This window comes from Amblyomma mixtum, chromosome 2 (genome assembly GCF_055824585.1).
Source record: "Amblyomma mixtum isolate Tamu chromosome 2, ASM5582458v1, whole genome shotgun sequence".
NCBI classification, from domain to species: Eukaryota; Metazoa; Arthropoda; class Arachnida; order Ixodida; family Ixodidae; genus Amblyomma; species Amblyomma mixtum.
In genome coordinates, this window is record NC_143013.1 from 49,413,155 (window position 1) to 49,426,143 (window position 12,989).

Genomic DNA, 12,989 nt, shown 5'->3' on the forward strand with positions numbered 1-12,989 from the left:
CATCTGCATGAAGTTAATTTCACTTCAGTCAGAACAGTGAAAATTAACGAAGCTTCCTTCACGAAGATGTAATTCAATTAGAACGAAAACATCTGGTATACCACATTTCTTCCTTTCTACTAGTCTATCGGTTTTCGTCAGAGGCAGTTATGCATTCATAACTAAACTGTACTTATCTCTAGACGCTGGGTCACGAGATAACCTATCATGTAGGTTGGAATATACTTTAAGTGAGTGTGGATTTTTTTCTGTGTCACTGGTGATCGATGTTTTCTCTCTCATGCTTTCAGAACAGCCAAGAAATATGGGACGCATTGTTGTATTGGTGGCACTGCTCATAGAAATGGACGCGTTTTACTGCAACTGGTGAAGATTTTGTGCCTGCAAAATAAAGAGCACCAAAAAGGATTTGGTAAAGAAGAATGCTTTTCTCTTTATTCTTTTCTTATTATAAAATTTTTTATAACCTAAAATTTCTCATTTACGGATTATCTGCGTTATTGAAAGCGCCTACCAGTCTTCAATGGGGATATGAACGGTTAAAAAATATTGAGCAAAGAGGATGCACTTGAACTAAAGACAGTTATTTCGAAGAGCCCAAAAGAAACTTTTTTTGAACTGTACGGTTTACACTGCTGGAAAAACGTTTTTTTCTTTTCTGATCTTGAAGTCAAGTAATAAATTAGTGCAAGTGATTCCCGAGAAAATACGCCACTGAATAACAAGCCGTCAGCTCCACAGAAACAGAGTTTGAACAACAGTAGAGATAATCTGTTCAATAAAAGTTCGCATAATTAAAGTACTGTTAAGTATCCTCAAATTTACGCGTAATACTCCATCGCTTTGCACTTAACACCTCTATGTTCAAAATCACTTTCGGAGTTCCTTCTGCGTGGGTGACCATCAATTAATCCCGATTTTGAAGTTTGCTGTGATTAATCTGGAGACTCTTTGAGCACGTCTTTGAAGTTCAATCTCATGTCATGTATGTCTACAACCACAAAGACGCTTTTATCCCGTTTTTCGAACCCCGTATTATCGCCTGAAGAACTTGATTGGGTGCTAATATATGGCAACTGAAAGACATAGAATTTCGCTTCGTGTTCACTCACATGTGGTGCATTCAGCTCCAGTTTCAAAAATGTGTTACTCTCGGCACAGAGAATATCGAGGGGCATACGCAAGCGCACGGTTGTGGCGCCAAATTTGAGTTGTCCTGAGTCGTCAGTTATGTTGTACCAAATGTTTTCTTTCGTTTCATCGCATTCATTCCTTCTCGTCAGGCTGCAACTGTGTCAGTACACTGACACTACATCTATCTCTGATATGAGAGGTGCCTACCTCTGATGTGAGAGGTATACCTGACATGAGAGATATTCGACCTCTGATATGAGAGTACATGCAAAACTCACCTCACCTCAACTCAGTCCTCGGAGCCATTTTGCGCTCACGGTCATTATTTTACGCTCACTACCTTCCCTAAGCATTTGTATTCGCGCACGACTTCCCGTTCTTCGCCCTTAAATTTGAACTGCGTTCTTAACACCTACTACCCAATGTCTTTTGACGACAAATTGTGAGCGAAACTTGAAATATAATTCTCATTATTCCAAAGACCCGAAATACTGCCGTGCGTGCTTAGATCCTCTACCATCCTCACCAATCCGTCCTCTGAGTAACTAAGGAGGGCAATGTTTTCAGAAAATATTAGATTACTAAGATGTTCTCCATTAAGCGTTATCTGAAGCTCTTCCTAATATATTTGCCTCAGTACCTGTCGTAATCGCAAGGCTTTCATAACTGTACCGGCCGCACCTGCCTGCATTCCACCGTTCCTAATTATGATTATATTATTCTCCATGACGAAAGCTGAGGTATGCCATGAAAGCAAGTTTACCGCTTCATTACAGCATCGACGCCTTTCAATCAGCATGCCAGCACCGAAGCCAGACACAATTTAACCCGCCACAGTCGTTACATACCGCTTTAGCAGTTAAGTCAGCCACAAGACAAAATGAACTTTTGGACATGGTGTTGTGGCGGCGAGAAATTCAGTCTCTATTTGGCATCTTCAGAGGGTGTGACTGCGGACCAAAGAGCAGGAAGACGACGAAAATAAACACTTTATTTGATCTGACTTGCGCCTGCAACGAACTGAATGAGTCGGTGCCGGAGTAGCAACAAGCGTGCTCGGTGGTCGTCGAACCAACTACCCGCCGCTCTCGGCCGTGTTAAATGTAAAGATGATAGCCAACTTTCGAGATAAAATGTGCAATGTTACTAGAACGTTCTGGAACAACGTAGACGCGACTTCTCGTGGATGCGATCAGTCGAGATAAATCTGGTCGCTTCTTGCATCACAAAGTGAAAAAGCGGCGCGCCGGTAGCTTTGAAGAATGAAAAGACAACCACTAAAAATATTTGCGGCAACAGCTAATACTTCGTAATGCGGCACATTTAAGCAAAAGAGAATGAAAGACACAATTTTTTTATTAATCTTCAGATACGTTGTTTTCAGTTGGATTACAGAGCCTGTGGAAAACACGCTTGATAGACCGACATTGTGAAGCTGTTGATCCTGCTAAAGACGATTTCAGTAGAATGACTGTACAACTAACGGGATTGTATTCCCAGAGCGAGTGTGAACTGAAGCGGCACTCACTCAGTGCTGTCCAGTCGATTATGTACAAATATAGGGAAAACAGTGGCAAATCAACACGATGCACAACATCACACCTAAGCATCTAAGCACCAGAAAAGATGCGATGCAGAGCTCATAACTAGTGGATCATAATACGACACACCTTATCAACAAAGCACTAGAAAAAAGGCAGTGAAGGGCACACGCTGCAACTGAGTCCCACTCCGGCTCGAACTCGCTCTGGGCACACACTTCTTTTAGGTGAAAAATTTTTCTACTAACGCCTTGCATAAAGGACAGATTCACAATGTCGTTCAATCATGCGTGTTTTCCAGCGGCTATAAACCAGCGTCAGCTTTCTGGCAAATGAAGGACGAAATCTTTAATCAACCTTTCAACAGAGCTCAGGACTGAGACAAGGCTTTCGAATTCAAAGCACGTGATCAGTCTCATATGCTCTAGCAGGTTGCCTTGTTCCAGAGAGCCTTATTGCTGCTTTGCTCCTGCAGTTCTGTGCAACTAATAAGGCTCAACCACGTGTGTCGAGTGAATTTGCGTCGCACGAATTTATTAAAGCTTGTTTGTACGAACGTTGCGGATTTCACATTCTTCGCTGCCAACAAGCTGGCCTCTCGAGTAGTTTTGTCATGACTCAGCTTGCGACCCGTTTTTGACCAGACGACGACCTCAAGGAAGGATGCCGCGCTGAGAAAGTGCCTGCGGTATTTTCTCACGCTTCGGTGGTTGGGGATGAGCATTCCCAGCGAAGGACGCCCGGGGGCAGCGACCGACGACGGACGGAACCAGGACGCCCGTTCGGGGAAATAAAGGGACGGAACCGGAGGGATTACCCGTTTCCTTCAAGAGCAGGCAGCTCGCAGAACTTGAGGCCCGCGGCGTCGCAAAGACCACATGTGTTTTCGGTGACACGGAGCCACTTGCAACCCTGTTGCTGCACTGCAGGAATTCGCAGCCGATTGCAATTTCTCCTCCCCCGTTCCCGTGGGTTGACTCTGCAACGAGTGAATCCACACGCTACAGTGCTGTGAAAATTTGATTGGTGCCCAAGTTGGGGAAATGTGCCTCATGTTTGATTTGCCCCGCCTGATGGAGGGGCGAAACCTTAGGACGGTGCTGAGTGCGAAAGGACGCTCTGGGCCCTGCCGAAAAGGCTCGTCCGGTCGATTGACGTCATGAACTGTTAATTTTTGACTCTCTTTCTTCAGTATGGAAATAAGTTTCGTAAAAGTGCCATTAAATCCGATTGTTTTCGTTTTCCCAATCTTCAAAGCAGTAAACTATCCTCAGCCGGAAGACTCAACAGGCTACCAAATGGAGCCCGGGTTCGAAATAGCCTGTGCGCCATAATAAATGGTGTCAGAGGCGGGATCCTAAGCCTGGGCCACGCAACAACTGGTGACAGTGGTGACGTTCTGCTGCGCGGCCCGTAACAGGACGTTCTTAGTGTTCAAAGGTTGAGCAGTATCGCGAACTTCCGTAATTTTGGAGTGACTCGGCAAGGAATAGGCAGGTGCGCAGTTGAATGACTGCGACATTGGGGAAGCGCACAGGGCTCACTTCACAGGACCACGGCATGAAATTTGAGACCTTTAGACTAGGTTATGAAAGGACGATAAGTACATCGAGGCATTCCCTGCTCGTTTTTGGAAAGGGGGCCTGCTGTTAACATGCAGAAAAGGATAGGGAAGGCACTTTGCCTTTATATTTCACGCACGAAGAATACGTGAACAGTTCTGATCGGTAATACAGGCCTTGCAGCTTTCTGACAATGCGCCGTACCTTAGAACCAGCTTTTCAATGCACCTGTTATTCTTAGGGGGAGTTTAATAGTCGCTCGATTTCATTTAATACACAAAAAGGTGTAAGTATGGAAATGATAGATGCATGAACATAAGTGATATTTAATATGTCTCAGTTAACCACTTCAGCCTATAACGTAGTTAGACAGAATTGTGATTGGCTGACGTAGTCAGCGCTAAAACCCTCAAGCGTCTAGTATGACACATAAACGGCCGCATTGAAATTAGCTCATGTGTGTACAGTGTATTGCTTTTTATAATGCTGTAACAAGGAACTGTTATGTCCGCCCATCCGGATTTTTGTATTGCACTACAATTGATTCTCCGAATGAGCACCAATTAGGACTGTCTTGCGTCGCAGCACGGCCACCCAGTCTCACAGAACTTCCTAATCTCCTGGCAAATATGAATATCCGCAGCCGTGTTTACTGATCCAAATAAAATCTGCTCTCTTCTGCTATGCGGCTGGGAATCAGGCAGCCCTTCGCAGTATTGCAAAGTCCTTTTTTTTCTTTCACTCATGGGCTGCCACCACACGTAAATTTAGGGCGATGGTGTTTCACTAACCGATGTCATTAAGTGGAAGTATTTAAATGCAGGCCGATTTTTGATGCGGTTTAGGGTTTCTTCAAGCCAGACGTTTAGGTAAGATATGCGTTTTACATCGACTGTCTCCAAAAGCCGATGTAAGTGTCTCTGAGGGTGTTAGATAGCATTTGTTTCTGAATGAAATGATGAGGTTCAAGGCAATTTAAAAGTTGTTTATCGACAACACAATTCCAGCAAAATGAAGCGTTTCGCCTCCACTGCGAGAGCATCAGTCGGAACTTGTCATCGCCCATACCTCTCCCAGAGTTTTTCCACCCACAATTTCTTTTCCTCCCTTCGTGGCGCTGGTAAAAGCCCGCTCTGTACGAGACACCTTTCGTTAGCCTAACTGTTTTGGTTAGCCTAATTCTTTCGATCGGCATTGGATCTCGAACGGCGGAGGGCGTTGTTCGCAGTGTAAACCTTTGTTGTGAAATGTCCTCCTTGGCAGCTCAGAGCAGCTATCACAAGCATTTTCAAGAGTGGTGCCTTAAGAGGTTCGAAAGATTTGTTCACATAGTCTGCGGAGAAGAGTGCTCCTATCAACAATCATTGCATTGAATGTACGACACGTCTCTCTTTAGGAGGAAGCATACTTTTAAAACGAATGTTCCGAAGCGCCTTGTTGTGCGGCCTTTGGGCGGGCGCATGGGGCTCAAAATGACTAAACAAGTGTAAAAGGAGAGTTGAGCTAGTTGGTGCATGTTTCTTGGAAAAAACAACGCTAAGACGAAGGACAAAGAAAAGAGGACAACAGGACCGGTGCCGCTCCTGTTGTCCTCTTTTCTTTGCCCTTGTCTTAGCGCTGTTTATTCCAAGAGTCGGTCCTGTTGTCCTCTTTTTTTTGTCCTTCGTCTTAGCGCTGTTTATTCCAAAAGCCGGTCCTGTTGTCCTCTTTTCTTTGTCCTTCGTGTTAGCGCTGTTTACTCCAAGAGCCGGTCCTGTTGTCCTCTTTTCTTTGTCCTTCGTCTTAGCGCTGTTTATACCAAGAGCCGGTCCTGTTGTCCTCTTTCTTTGTCCTTCGTCTTAGCGCTGTTTTTTCCAAGAAGTGTAAAAGGAGCTCGCAAGCAAGTCCGTTCTCACTGCCCTGGTCAGGAAAACCGCAGCAATTTCCCAAAATTAAGGTTTATAAGAGTTCAGTAACAATACCAAGCATCAAAACTTCATTCTGGAGCCCCGTGAAGAATTGGAGCGCTGAAGTCCTCTGCAAATACGATTCTGTAGACATGTACAGTCTTTGTCCAAAGTAATCAGGCTGTATGGTTTACTTGTGATTTGTATAGTAGAGCTGCTCTTTCCCTAAGGTCGAAAAGTTCTTTGAAGGTAAGGACAGGGGTTCTCCTTACCGTACAAAGATCTTGAGGGCTTGGATAATAGTTTAAGCAAACGACTGAGAAGCAAAACCATGCAGCCTGGTTTCTTTTGACAAAAGTTTTACGTTACTGCTTCTTTATAAGTTGCAGGAGTTATTAGATAATTAAAATGTTGTTGGCAGCGCCAAAATAGCGTGACAGTAGCAAGCATAATAAACAGACCTACAATCGATGCGCCTTTGCTATTATTTAGCGCCCATGCGAGTATCAGGGCAATTGAAGCCGCCACGGAACAGATGTCAGATATGTTCAGGGGAACTGCGGGGCAGAAACCAGCACCGCCCATATGTGTCTCGGGCATGTTTTACCTGTACTCCGCCAGGCAGTCTGCCACGGACAATCAATTGCATTTACACGATTGACTTGGCCAGCGAAGCGTAAGAGAATTCTGTATTGGATCCTTCAGAAGGCCCATTGAACTCACGTCATTCACACACGGAAGGCGAACTGCGCTGGGTGTGAAGTGTTCTTTTTTGTTCTGTTCTGTTTTTTGCGCCAGTACAATGACATAGCAGGCAAGGGCCAGAATAAAAAGCGTGTTCGGTAGCGAGTTCCTCAGCACTTGTAACCCCTGGAAGACATCGATTGAACCACGCAGCTCATTTGCTTCGCTCTCATTCTTTTGTTGCCCTGCAGCTCTCGCTGGAGGCGGCTGATGAAGACAGCACCGATGCCCCGGACGACTTCGATGTAACGTCCTAGGAAGGGCGGGGGGCGGGGAATGTAGTCAGCTTTTAAAAACTATGTTCAGACGTGTCCTCGTGACACCTATGGTTGCACAGAAGTGTTGCAGCGCCCCGCCGCGGGGGCTCAGTGGTTACGGCGCTCGGCTGCTGAACCGAAAGACGCGGGTTCGATCCCGACTTCACCGGCTGAATTTCGATGAAGGCGAAATTCTGGAGGCCCGTGTACTGGGCGATGTCAGTGCACGTTACAGAACCCCAGGTGGTCGAAATTTCCGACCCTTCACTACGGCGTCCCTCATAGCCTCAGTTGCTTTGGGACATTAAACCCCAATAAACCAAACCAAACCAAACCAGAATTGTAGCAGCGGACGCTTTTGCCCGTGGTTCAGCTTTCATATAAAAGCATCGCATAAGTACCTTAGATATTGGAGCTCGAAGAGCGAATTGCATGAACAAACGTATTAAACTGTGCATTACTCGTCACCGGCAACCTACTTTGCTCTAACTAAAAAGTGGTATTCCCTGCGTTCTATCAACAATCACGGAAGTACACGAATAAAGTAGGGACAGGTGCGCAAGGTAAACTATCGAGCCGGGAAAACAAAAATGGCATGTACATATGACCTGCGCTCACACTATCACCTCACAGATTTCTTTGGCACTGGCATGTGAAACAAGTTTCGCGGTCATTTTCAGCATGTAGAGCTCACAATGTGCTAAATTACTCTTCGTTTCCTCTCACGCAGTCGCCGTTTCATTGTCGGCAGTCGGCAATCATTTACAACAAAATGCTCGTTAAACTGCACTGTGAATACCAGAATTGTAATAAATAAAACTTCGTCTGAAGCAACGCAGGAAGGCAAGGCGCAGTTTCCAGTATATAGATGTGAAAGAATAGTGACTTGCATGTCGCGTCCGATGGGGACTGAGAAATTAGTCAGAATTGATTTCTTTAATGCAATAAGATGTCATTTGATACAGTCAACTTTGGTGCTAGCTCCATTACGAAGGCACACTGTTCGTTTAAATAATGATCACAGTTATGGGCAGAAACGAATTGTTGGAAGCAAAAGCGAACAAGACATAGCTCTCTTACTACATTACAACACGTGTAAAACATATAGGCTACTATTGAATAAGTCTTTTTTAATCGGATAAAGTAGGGACAGGTGCGCAAAAAAATTTATCGAGCCGGGAAATATATGTGGGTTATAAAGAGCTTGCTTGAACATATCGTCTGTTAATTTTTATGAAAAGGATTAGCTTACTATCCTTCCTGCTGATCACCCTTATGCCGCTTCGTGTTGTAGCAATGGACTACTTTGATGATAATGATTATTCTGTACCTTGCAAAACGATTTTAAGGCCTCATCGGAAAAAAAAAAGATATGGAAACAAGTGGTTTCAGTGCTGAATTTCAATGACCTACTTTGAGTTCGAACATGCGTTCTAGCAAAAAATAACTCGGTCATGTGCAAGTCCTTCCCAGCTAATAGCTGCGCCGTTTTTGGAGTTAACTACGAAAAGGAGCATAAGCCTTGCAGCGAAAGCCATAAAAAATGAAGAGTAAAAGTTTAATACCTCAGCGCTCTTAGCAGCCGTAGTCAACGTGTTGTACTTTCGATCCCTCTCCCCTGTAGACCATATGAAGCACTGGAGCTGTAAACGACACCGACCAAGCGTCACGAGTGTGGCGTCATAACAAAATGCCTCCTATGAATGGGGTGCAAACCAACGCCCTACGCACCAGGCATACTCCAACACTAATGGCGGTAATTTCCTGTTCGATAGAACACACAAAAAAAAAATCCAGATTTGAAATAATCATCTAAGACATAATAAAACCCACATTTCTCCACACAATGGCTGGATATTGCTGGAAAGAATCCGTTTGCAGCGCAAAATTGGTTGGTTTGGTTTATGGGGTTTAACTTCCCAAAACTACTCGGGCTATGAGAGACGCCGTAGAGGAATCCGGTAATTTCGACCACCCGGGGTTCTTTAACGTGCCCTGACATCTCACACTACACAGGCCTCGAGAATTTCGCCTCCATTGAAATTCCACCACCGCGGCCGGGATCGAAACCTCGTCTTTCGGGTCAGCATCTCGAGCGCCATAACCCCACAGCCACCGCGGTGGCTTGGAGGGCAAAATTATTTGACGAACAATGAATAACACGATTGCAGCAAGTTTATTTATTTATTATGTACTTGTTCAGTTTAAGCTATCGACGTCACAATCTGCCGATTGCACCACCTTCTGTTAACTTGCTTGCCTACAAGGCCCTTACCCACTGGTAACAATAATGTGCTAGCGCTATTTTTGACCCTCATCATAGCCTCATCGCAAGCCGCGAATCCATTCACAACAGCACCACCACTACAAGTATTCCCTTCCCCTGTGCAGGGTAGCCAACCGGAATCCTTTCTGGTTAACATCCCTGCCTTTCCCTCTCTCTGTCTCTCTCTCTCTCTCACACACACACTCACACACACACGCGCGCACATAGACACGCGCGCACACGCACACATACACGCACGCGCACACAAAGATTGAAAGATTGAAGCTCTTTATTGACATACTTTAAATTCGAACATTTCATCTAGAAAAAATAACTCGGTCATGTACAAGTCCTTCCCGACTAATAGCTGCGCCGTTTTTGGAGTTAACTGCCAAAAAAAACATAAGCCTGGGAGCGAAAGCCATAAAAAATGAAACTAAATATTTTCATACCTCAGCGCCGTAGTCAACGCGTTTTGCTTTCGATCCTTCTTACCTGTGGACCATACGAAGCATTAGAGCTGTAAACGACACCGACCAAGCATCACGATAATGACTATGGGGATTGGGCTGCGAACCAAGCCCCTACACTCTAGGCGTACTGCAACACTAATTGCGGTGATTTTTATTCGATGGAACACATAAATGAAAACCAGATTTCAAATAATCATCTACGACATAAAACTCACATTCATCCTCACAATCAAATCAACTTTATTCAGCATGTCTTGTCCTGAAGAACAGCTAAGAAATGCTAGGTTAGGAGCAAAAAGCTAGAAACGCCGTAGCTTGACGAGGCTCCCACACCTGACTGACAAGGCCAAGAGACTGTCACGTTATTACATATATATATTTATGCAGAACTTACAACCAGCGAAAAAAAGTATGCAAAGGAATGTACAATAAGACAGGAGATATGCCTGAAGTAGTTTTGATTTGAGAAATTAACATGCATCTGTGTTAACTCGTCGCAGACTATTTAAACATATTAAGATTACAATTCAACGCACAGAAAACGAAAGAAACATATCTGGCAGTAAAAATGGCTGGACAGTGCTGTGTGCGTGCGTTAGCTTATGCGTGTGTGTATGTGTGTGTGTGTGTGTGCGCGTGCATGTGCATGTGCGTGTGCGTGTGCGTGTGCGTGCGCGCGCGTGTGTGTGTACGTACACACGCCTGGGAACCTGTTCATCGAATTGTGAACGAACTGCCTACCATAGTGGGTGGCTCTTCAATTAAAGATTTGTCGCGAGAGGTCACTCAGAAACAGAAACCCGTGTCTCACACAAGCCCCACCGACAGAAGAACCTGCCATCGCAGTGCAGTGGCGCATCGCTTAACCTATGTACCATTGCGCCAGGAGTGTCATGAGGACTCACAGGGATATGTCTGAAGTAGAGAATGACCAAATCCGCAGATACGGGCATTAGCCTACTATCGCTATCCGAACAACTACGATCTGTAAATATTGGATCCGAAATCCGGGAGCGAATCGAAGCCAGAAGTGCCAGCGCACCTAATTGCGATTTGACCTAACAACGATCAACTGTCTTTTTTTTAATGCTGTTACAGCACCACTTGTCCTTAATGCAGTCAGTGCTCATGACACTGCCTTTTCCGGGCACTTGTCTTTCACTCAGATATTCGAAAATTCTCATTCGCCGTTGCTCTTGTGGACAGTAACAAAGGTTGCAAATCTGAATGCATGAGTCGTGGTTTGACAAGGATGCCACGAAGGGCGAATATATTTGGCTTTTGAGGGGCCATGGTAACCAACCAAAGTAAGCTTCAATTTTTCCAGGGCAAGCAATCATCGCAAACAACAGTCTGTGTTGCGTTATCTCGATTTATTAGTGACGGGCAGCGTTCAGTATAACAAACACAGAAAAATAGAGAGCACTTAATCTCTGCTTTTAAGGACGTAACGTAGTAGCATTGATGGATGCCGGCAGTGGCTCCTGTTTCCCACGCAGACATGTACACTGCATATTATGTGAAAGAAAGACCGCATTACAGAGATTTGAAGCCCCCTATTAACCAAGCTTCTCCGAACGTGCCTGTCTGTGCTTTTCAACAGAGATCTTATTCGTAGTGCCATGAAAACTTTTGTAAAAGGATTTAATTTCGATGCTTTTGCTCCTCCTATTTATTGGTGAATGCTGTTTGCATTGCCTTCTTCTGCATTGATTACTGAATCGCAATGAAAATAGTGTAAAATAACGAACTAGATCGACGCCATTTGTACGGAGGTACTCAAAAACGTTCAATGCACGCGAACCTAAGCCTCGCACTTAATACCGGAATTTAGGTCTGGTTGTCGCTGAAAATTTGAGGAAGTAAAAGGCACTGTACCTCACAAGGTAAATGCAAGATGGGACTGGACTGTGCGATTATCTGAGGACTGATGCTAGGCAAAACTTCCAGACCTTCTTGCGCATGAGAACTTCCATCGGGCTCTCTGTTGGAGCTGGTTTGTGTTTAGCTGGTCGATCAGGATTCCGTTACGTTTCAGATTCGCTTTCTATGCCGTGAATTCAGATCCCCGTTCTAGATGGGCATTGAAATACACAATACGATCGCTTCTGTGCTGGCTAATTTCACATATTTGCCATCCTGAGGCACCAAACGTCGGCATGGCTGCGCTTAGTAGTCTAATATACTGTCCCTTTAAGCTTGGGGTTAGCACCAGGTTTGTGGTTGTGAAGAAATTATCTCGTGATCATTTGTATGGCGACCTCCCAAGCTATGCACTGAAATGAAGTTCGAATGCGTATTTCAGAGCTTTCTAACCTAACAAATAATATACTGTGCTGCCTCCTCTAATCGAACTAGTTAGTCGGCATATAGATTTCGTGCCGTTTATTTCTAGGGTTTCAATTACCAAAAGTTGTAGGGGTTCAAAGCAGTTAAACTGAGTAGACGTGCGGATGCAGGTGTTCATTTTTCAGTTATAAAGGGCACTTAAGGTCCGCGTTCAGGGTATGACGTGATAGCAGAATTGGTCATTCTCTACTTAAAATTCATAATGGCGGCGTGTCCTCATACCACTACCCAGCGGGTAAGAGATGCGCCACTGCACAGGCATGTGGCTGGTTCTATCACAGCCACCGGTAGGAATTGTGCGACCCATGTTGCTCTTCCCGAGCAACCTCTCGCGGACAATCATTCAATTAGCTGCCACCTGCCTAGCATTGGCTACAGCAGGCGCGACGCTCCTCCGAAATTACCCCAGCTTCCTCCCCCCCATTGGCTGCATGTAAGGAGCCAACGCCACACTGCGGGTAGAGAAGATGCACGGGGCAGCGGATGAAGAAGAAACAGCAGACGCGGTTGCTAGGCAACGGCTACTCAAGGTCGTTTGGTAGCTGCACCGCCACGAGCATACGCGACGAGCCAAGCTGGGCTCTAGTAGTGCTGCTTTCGCAACAATATCTGCGTCGCTACGTCAATTTTTGAGCTATGACTCGCGTCTTTCCAAGCACTGTCACAGTTGCATCTAGCCCGCCCGAGGTGGACGTCTCTCAGACGCAGGCCTCCCGCGTTTGCGAGCTCCTTGTCATCCAATAGGCTAAACATGAACAGCTAGAGCGGAGCAGGCGG